This window comes from Erinaceus europaeus, chromosome 19 (genome assembly GCF_950295315.1).
Source record: "Erinaceus europaeus chromosome 19, mEriEur2.1, whole genome shotgun sequence".
Taxonomy (NCBI): Eukaryota; Metazoa; Chordata; class Mammalia; order Eulipotyphla; family Erinaceidae; genus Erinaceus; species Erinaceus europaeus.
The window spans coordinates 23,864,686-23,873,805 of NC_080180.1; positions in this window are offsets into that span (position 1 = coordinate 23,864,686).

A 9,120-nucleotide genomic window follows, 5' to 3' on the forward strand; every position below is an offset into this window, starting at 1 on the left:
TAGTGCCTCTTGTGCCTTGGGGACACCCAGTGCCATGGTTTGTGTGCTGTACATTGGCTACAAATGTTTAAGATACAGAGATTTCCAGGCTGAGCAGGGCCATTTGCATTCCAGCTGCCCACCTCCTCTAAGCTAGTGAGGCAGCCCCTGTAGTATTGACAGGAAGGATGAGGCAGGCAGGAATTGTTTCCCTCAAAGCAAGTTTCTCATGGTCCCACTTGCTACATGTAAGGGCCAGTGATGAGTATTAAAAGCTAGAAGTTCATTCTGCAGCCCCATTAATTAACTTCCCCAAGGCCCCCTAAGTGCTCTGCTCTCTTCAGAAAGCCTAGAAACCCACTCTCATTTATCGGAAAGGACTGTCTGTCTTTCCCCTCCCTTGCTCCCCCACTCCTGATCCATCTAGCTCCAACCAGGCTGTTAAGGACCCTCTGCCCACCAGACAAACACATGGCAGAAGAGGGTGAGACTCAGGTTAGTCCCAAGAGAGGGTGACCACAAGACAGGCCTCGTCAGTGACCTGTCCATCTGCTCTCACAACTCTGGCTCAAATGGAACCGGATACAGTGTACCTGAGGCAGTCCAGGTCACAGGCTGGGAGAGACCTGGACAGAAGCCCCAGACTCCCTCTATTATGTGCACAAGGACCCACAGTCAGGGCTGGAGTGAGTCCCCATCCATGCCCTTAGTATACAGATTGCCCACATCATTTGCTAGATCCCAGCCCCAGCCCATGCTCTCCCTTCCATATAATGAGGTGTCCTCAGGGAAGGCAGGCCCTGTTTCTGATTACAGCCAACCAGCAAAGTTACATGGGGAGGGGATGTCCACTCCAACTTCCAAGTAGAATCAGTTTGGGATAACTACTCTCCCTGGCCCTCAAGTTGCCACTGGAGCAGGCATGGGGGTGCTGGGGGATAGGGAGCAGGAATATTTTGGGGAACCAACCCACATTGAGGGGCCTGCCAGCAGAATGTGGGCCCCAGAAGCAGGCAGACACCACAGCGGGGCAGGGGCTCTGTACATCTTCCCCCACCAACACCCACCCCTTCCTTCCACTTCAGCTCTACCTACCCCCTCCCCTCTTCAGAGCTGTCAGGCTCTTTCTCAAGGGTCCATCAGTGGCTTTTAAGGAAGCCCCTGGCTTTCATCCTATTAGTGAGCCCGGGAGTAATTACGACTTCATTAGCCAAATAGGTTCTTGCTTCAGAGACTCCCCCCACAAAACAAAACACTCACACCCCTCCTCTCCATCTGAAGCCATCCTGTCTCTGGGGGCAGTAGGCTTCAGGGAAGCAAAGCAGCAGGGAAAGGGGAAGAAAGCAAGGATGGGCCAATGGTGAGGAGGCAGGCATCCCCCTCCTCCAAGGCACATCTGCTGGCTGGCTGACCCCCTACCCCACCCCTGGGGAGATGTTTGACAGGGAGAAGTATGGCACTCCAGCAAATGGGGGCACGACCCCTTGCATCTATCTTCGGCCATCACCCCCTGACCCTTCCGGCCCCTCCAGTATTGGCCTGGCTGGGGTTGATAATCAGAGTGTTTCCCCACCCCCAGCTCCCCAGCACCTCCAATCCGGGACACTTGAGCTGCTGCAGCTCCAGAAACAAGCAAGCAGAGGGACAGAGCTGTGCCCCAGGGCCATCTGGCAGGGGACCCCAGCCAACCTTTGGTAAGTCCTGACACCTGGCAGATTCCACTGCTCACCCATCGCTTCCCTGGCATCCCACACCACAGGCTGAGTTTTCTTTGCCACTAAATTAGCTCCTCATTGCAATTAAAACCAACCCCACTTGGGAAATTGCATCTTGTTCTTTTTTTTTCTGTTCTTTTATAGGTTTTAGGAGCATGGGGGTATGGTCCTCCTGCCTCTGCTGTCCTTGGCCACTACTGGTCACATTGTGCCAATAAAACAGGCCAGGAGATCCTGGCAGGGGGCAGAGGGGACATACCAGCTCTAGCCACTCTCACCCACCACCCTTTCAGAAGAAGGTAAAGGCTCCTCAAAGTCCCCTCAGCCATGTGTCCCTTTGTCCACAAAGCTTCTAGCAAGACTTAACTGCTTCTGCCAGGGGCTCCCCAAGTAACAGCTGGTGAGTCCTCATTCCTGCTGAGGGCCCCTCTGCTTGGCTCCTCAGCTGGTGAGATGCCATCTGTCAGCGCTGGACGCAGAGGCAGAGGATGGATGGGATGACCCCCACATGGCCCTGCCACTTACCACACTTGCAGCTGTGTGTTGCCAGGCTCCTGCCCCCCCTCAACCCAACCCCACTCTGCCCCCAGTGCTGACCCCCAACTGGCCCAGGGTCCAGGCAAGAGGACCCCTGTTCCTTGCCCTCAGTGGCAAGGGACCCCAGAGGCCAGCCCAGCTGTACACACTATGCCTCTGCTTGTGTTCCCTAAAAGCAACCAGCCTTTTGTTAATTCCTCAATTTCTCCAAGTGCCAGGAGCATCTCATCTGACAGTCACAGCATCTGTTCCTCTCCCTCTCCAGAAGGTTGGGTGGGAGAAGTGCCAGCTCCTTCCCCAGGGCTCCCTGCCTCACACTCCCCCCTCCACTTTGGGGACCCTGCTCACTGGGTCCCCAAGGGCACCTCCCATCCCTATCTGGGTACCCATTCCCCTCACGGTACTCCCTGTGGCCATGGCTCACAGCCTAGATCACCACCCACCTTCAAGAACCAAGTTCACCTGCCTGTGTGGATGGGCACTTGTCCTGTTCCAGAAAAACCATGTGGAAAATGGAAAATCCTTCATGTGTCTGCCCAGGGCACCGGCAGGCTCCAAAAATCATGCAGCCTCACACATGAACCTACCTTTGCCCTCCCTCTCTGTACACACCAGCTTTGGGCTGCTCAGTCCCAGGGCAGTAGAGGCTCTGGATGGTTCCTCAGCCCTGAAGAGTCTAGCTGTGGTTCCTTTTCTTTTCTTTTTTTTAAGACTTATTTATTTATTTATGAAAGGATGAAAGAAGTCATCACTCTGGCACATATGTGATACAGGGACTTGAACTCAGGATCTCATACTTGAGAGTACAATGAGCTGTCCACTGAGCTACCTTCTGGAGCACCTGAGCTGTAATTCTTAGGTATGTGAGCTGTCCTCTGTGTTCTAAGAAGTTCAGCAGTGTTCCTGATCTCTACCTGCTAGATGCTGCCAGCACATGCACTGTGCCTAGTGTCCAGGTGACAAAGGGATGCTGGCCCAGGGGCCGATGGTGCATTCCTGTCTGGGCTGGGGCTTTACAGACCAGTCACCTCTGAGGCCGCTGTTTCCCGCCCACACAGAATAGAGGCAGCCAGACAATAAGGAAATGAACACGCCTGGCTGGGCTCCAGATATCTTTATTTATGAACATTGAAATTTGAATTTCATATTATGTGCATGTGTCACCAAACACTTCTTTTTTTTAACCACTTAAAAATGTAAATCACACACACACACACGCGCGCGCGCGCACACACACACACACACACACACACAAGCATTCATGCAGTAAATCACAGTCTCAGCACCGGACCATATTCTCTAGCTTCTTGCTTTCAAGGATCTCAAAGGAGTCCAAGCTCCATGGTCCCCACTAACTATCCCCTCAGGGAGAGACAAGACCCAGGGCCCAGCTGGAACTGTGCTGGGGTCCTGCTCTGATCTGGTGGGGAGGGGCAACCACCCATTGGTACTCTTTCACACGATGCCCCAGGCACTCTTTTCAGTGGGACAATACCCTCTCCTTCAGCAGGACCAACTATCTGATTTTCAGTGATCAGCACAGAATGAGAATGTTGGTTCAGAGGCCTGTGAGGTAGCACAGTGGATAGGACCCTAGGCTTTCAAGCATGAAGTCCCAGGTCCCATCCCTGACATCAAAGGTGCCAGACTGATAAACTGGTTCCCTTTGTGTCCTCTCTCTTTCTTAAATAAATAATTTAAAAAATAAATAAAGGAAGGAAGGGAGCAGTGGGGCGAATAATAATAATAATAATAAATAAGAGAGAATACTGGGCCTCTTCTTCCAAAATGATAATTCCTGGACAACAGTGGGAGCACACGCAGTCATGCACAGAGCCTTCTGGGCATAAGCCCTGTGCTACCACACAGGATGATACCCATGAAGCAACCCTGGTACTCAGCTCTCTCCCAGGAAGGGCTGCACCTACACCAGAGCCTCTGCCAGACAGGGCCCTGGCTCCCCAGCCTGATTCATGGGAGACTGACAGCTTCCTCGTGGGGCTGGCATCTGTGCCAGCACATAGGATGGTGCACTGCCTAGTGACATCTGGCTGGGGGTGGGGGGCAAGACCCAACCCCTTCCCCTTGTCAAATCCTGTGCCCCCAGGCACTTCTGCATCTTTATAGAGGAATTTGCACTATATGGGCTACGCTGACATGGGGTCCTCTACCCCCACCCTGAACCCCAGAGAGGAATGAATGATTCATGCAGTACATCCATTTAACAAGTTCATAATGAGCACCAGCCCCAAGGCTGAGGGCACAGAGACACAGGCACAGAGTAGGGACAGTGTCACTGTGCAGGTTGGTGCAGGTGAGACCTACAAAGTGACCAGGGCATTGGAGAGGGCCACCCAATGGCAACAAGAAGGCCAGGACAAGTTAGGTTTCCCAAAGGGGGTCCCCAAGGGGCAAATCCTTGAGAATGGGGAGGATTCTGCCACAAGCACCTAGGGCAGGAGGAGAACTGCCCAGCAAAGGGCACCATGGAGAGAGGGAAGGGAGCTTCCAGCTCTTTCCACAGGAGCAGGCAGCTTAGCTGGGCTGGAGGAGCTGGAGAAGGCAAAGGCAAAAGGTGACAATAGAGGGGGACCAATGACAATGAAGCCTCCTGTCACAGGAAGGGGCTTGACTTCCAACCTGGAGGCAAGAGCAGCTGAAGAATTTTTAGCACAAGACTGACACGACCTGATTTGCATTTTTGGTAGCTCTCTCAGACTGCAGAGCAGGTGGGGGCTCTGGGAGGGAGGCTGTGCAGCGGGGAGGCTGGCAGGAGGCTGGAGGCGAGACCCAGTGTTTGGCTGGACTCACAGAGGCTGTGAGGTCTGAAAGGGGCCATTCATGATGGAGATCCAGGAGGAGTAGCCAGTAGACAGAGCAAAGAGATTGCATAGGTCAGGACTCTCCACAAAAACAAGAACATCAGGGTGTGTAGATGCAGTCCATATGAACTATGCATATACACATATGTGCACACACACATCAGGAACTGAGTCCCACTAAAAGTCTGAGAAACACATGAAAAAATGCTCCAAGTCTTTGATTGTCAGAGAAATGCAAATAAAGACAACAATGAGATACCACTTCACTCCTGTGAGAATGTCATACATCAGAAAAGGTAGCAGCAACAAACGCTGGAGAGGTTGTGGGATTAGAGGAACCCTCCTGCACTACTAGTGGGAATGTAAATTGGTCCAACCTCTGTGGAGAACAGTCTGGAGAACTGTCAGAAGGCTAGAAATGGACCTACCCTATGATCCTGCAATTCCTCTCCTGGGGATATATCCTAAGGAAGCTAACACACCCAGCCAAAAAGATCTGTGTACACATATATTCTTAGCAGCACAACTTGTAATAGTCAAAACCTGGAAGAAACCCAGGTGTCCAACAACAGATGAGTGGCTGAGCAAGTTGTGGTCTATATACACAATGGAATACTACTCAGCTGTAAAAAATGGTGACTTCACCATTTTCAGCCCATCTTGGATGGAGCTTGAAGAAATCATATTAAGTGAAATAAGTCAGAAACAGAAGGATGAATATGGGATAATCTCATTCTCAGGCAGAAGTTGAAAAACAAGATCAGAAGAGCAAACACAAGTAGAACCTGATCTGGAGTTGGTGTATTGCACCAAAGTAAAAGACTGAAGAGTGGAGGGTGGTAAGAGTACAGGTCCTGGAAAAGAATGGCAGAGGACCTAGTGGGGGTTGTATTGTTATGTGGAAAACTGAAAAATGTTATGTATGTACAAACTATTGCATTTACTGTTGAATGTAAAACATTAACCCCCCAATAAAGGAAAAAACAAAAAATCAAGGACTGTTAACCAGCAGAGGTGCTCAAGGTCCCATCTGGGGAATAGTTTATCAGGAATGCACCATCAAAGGAGCCAGGACACAGAGGTGTCCACTGCCCCCTCCACTGCTGCCCAGCCAGTGTCCACCACCCCACCTGAACACTGTCTCACAGGTGAGTACACTGAGGCTGCATGTCAGAGGAGCTGAATCAAACCTGGTCTCAACTCACAGCCCACCATGCCCTCTGTCCTGCATTTTCTCCTCCAGATGTGCAGTTCTCTCTGTGATGACAGCATTGTAGCCTCGAAATTCTAATACTCCCACTGCTTCAACATTGTATACTTGGGGCACATTTCAAGGCCTGGAAATTACAGCAGTAGTTCGATGATAGGAAGGTGGGTACAAAAAGTCTCAGTAAGTGGAGAGAGTTGGCACTGATGGGGGTTGACTGACTGCTTCCAGGTTCTTTCTCCATTAGAGTTCTGGGAAGCAGGGGTCTAGCCAGAGGCTGGAGCCAGCTGCAGAGCTCAGCCAAGGACCCCCAGTACCCTCATGTGCCCCTTCCAGCTCCCATGTCCCTGGGCTGCCTTTTAACCATCTTCAAAGTGCTGCAGTGCCTCTCTCTCTCTCACTCTCTCTCTCTCTCTCTCCTCCCTCCTTCTCCATACCCTTTCCTTCTTAATTTCTCTCTGTTCTGTCAAATAAAATAATTTTAAAAGAAAGAAATAAAGAGACCTGCAGACCCACTTCACAACTTGTGAAGCATCCTTCTTGCAGGTGGAGTGGGGAACAGGGGCTCAACCTGAGTTCTTGTGTATGGTAATGTATGCACTTAATCAGGTGTGCCACCACCTGGGACCTTTTAAACAATGTAAATAATACTGAGAGGCCAATATAAGCAACCCCACCACAGGCAGGGTTATAGCTATCCCTGGCCAGGGACACCTTGTATTTCTTGAAGATTCCCCTGCCAAGGACCCAGAAACAATGGTGGGGTCACAGGCAGAGCTCCAGGGAGGGACCCTGAGATCAACTCTAGTCCCAGCTCTGCCTCCTCAATCCAGTGACCTAGGACAGCTTGTCTCAACTTCCTGGGCTTCGATCTCCCAGTGACTCAGTCTCTCTGCACTGCCCCTGCCTCCCCCACCCCCACCAGCGAAATGGTTCATAAGAAAGGAACTGAGGGTTCCCTGAGTTCTTTGGAGAAACCACATAAAGGCTGGGCATTATTAGCATCGTTACTATGAAATATTAATCATGACATTAGCATTGTCTATTATAAGCTTGAAAAAGGAGCTCCAATGGGCCTGGCTTGAGATGGCTAAAAGAATAATTAGGCCCCTCCGGGCCAGAGCACAGACCCCTTCCTGGCCCTCAAGCAGAATTAGGGAGGCAAATGCAGACAGAGCATTCCAGCTCCCCCTTCCCACACCCTGTTCAATGTGACCCCCCCCAACACACACACACACACACACACACACACACACACACACACACTCACACATCATGCTGTTTTTAGTTTCCTGTGCCAGGAACATGTCCCCACCGCCTCTTGGTCTGTCCAAGTCCAAGTTGGCATGCACTCACACACCCCACTAAACACCCAGTCACCTTCCCCTCCCTCTCTGCCACCACCAGAATGGGGACAGCTGCTGTTTTTCTCTTTCTTTCAATCAGTCAGTGAAGATTTATTGAGGTTCTACTATGCACCCATGTCAGAAGGGAGGGCAGGGGCTTGAAAGCTCAAGACAGTAACCAGATCACTCCTGATGAGTTACCAGTCTTTGTCATTCACCAATGGCCACCGTCCACTCAGGGTAATATATGCACTCTACTGGGTGCACCACCACTGGGTTGTAGGCTGTCCCTGGCAAGAACAGAATTGTTCCCATTTTGCTGATGGGGACACAGGTTCTCAAAGCAACTAAGTGACCTAGCAGTGCCATTCTGCCAGTAGTGACAGCACAGAGGTGGCCCCTGGATCTCTGGGCCTAGACACAGAAGCCCAAGCAGTGCTCACCGAGCGCCCACATGTGTGTGCTCTGAGCTACATACCGGCCTGCAGCCCACCACTGCTGGCAGCTCAGTATGGTCTGCATCTCAAGCCTCCTCTCCACCTTGGGACCCCTCACCTGTGACCACCAGCTCCTAAGTGGCAGGACTGTTGCCACAGCCCAGGTGTGTGACAGCAGAGCTTTGCCCAAGGGCTTTGTCACTCTTGCCAATGCTGTAGGTGGACATTCTGGTCACCACAAGCGGGTGTGCCCCAGGTGAGGGCACACCACATCCTGGGGCTCCCAAAACCTGGGGCTCCCACATCCCTGACATTCCAGGTTCAGCAAACACATGGTCTCCTGGGAGCTCTAGTTCCCTGCCTGCACCCCCAGGAGTCGCTCCTAGTCTGGCTGACAGCACTGCCATCTTTGCTGTCTGAAGCTGCAGGAGAAAGGCACTGAGTGGCCCTCAGGATGCTTCCGGGGGGGTCTCCTTTAAGTGTCCCCCACATTTACAGGAAAATGAGTGCGCATTTCAGTAGCTGTCTGGTTGCCTTTGTCTGCACTGCTGGAGACTCTGGGAGAAGGGGCTTCCCTCTCTGGGCAGCATAGGTCCTGCTGGTCAAGCTCCTGAGAAGAGAGCAGCCTTAGCCATGCTGCTGCCATAACCAAAACCCAGGTGTCATCTTGTCCTCTCCTTCCCACTGCCAGGGGTGGGGAGTTGGGGCCCAGAGCCCCCAGGGTTAAACTACAATGGGGGCAGACTGTGGCTCTGCTTCTCTACTTGCTTCCTCTGCACCTGGATCTCTCCACATGTGTATAAGGGGGGGAGGATAATAAAGCAACCTCCCCCCCTTGGGTGAATGTTTCAGGTGAGGCACTTAGCACAGCTCCTGGCACATTAGGGGCACTCACATTATGATTAATAATTCATAAAATAATTAATGATAGCAGCGGAACCAAATAGTTCAGTTATCATCACACTAATGGATCCCACAGGTGAAGGAGCCTCAGCCTCTCAGCCTCCACCTCCAGCCCCAAATCCAGCTGCTGCACAGACTCCCCTGAGCCTTTAGACAGGTGGAGAAATGTCTTCC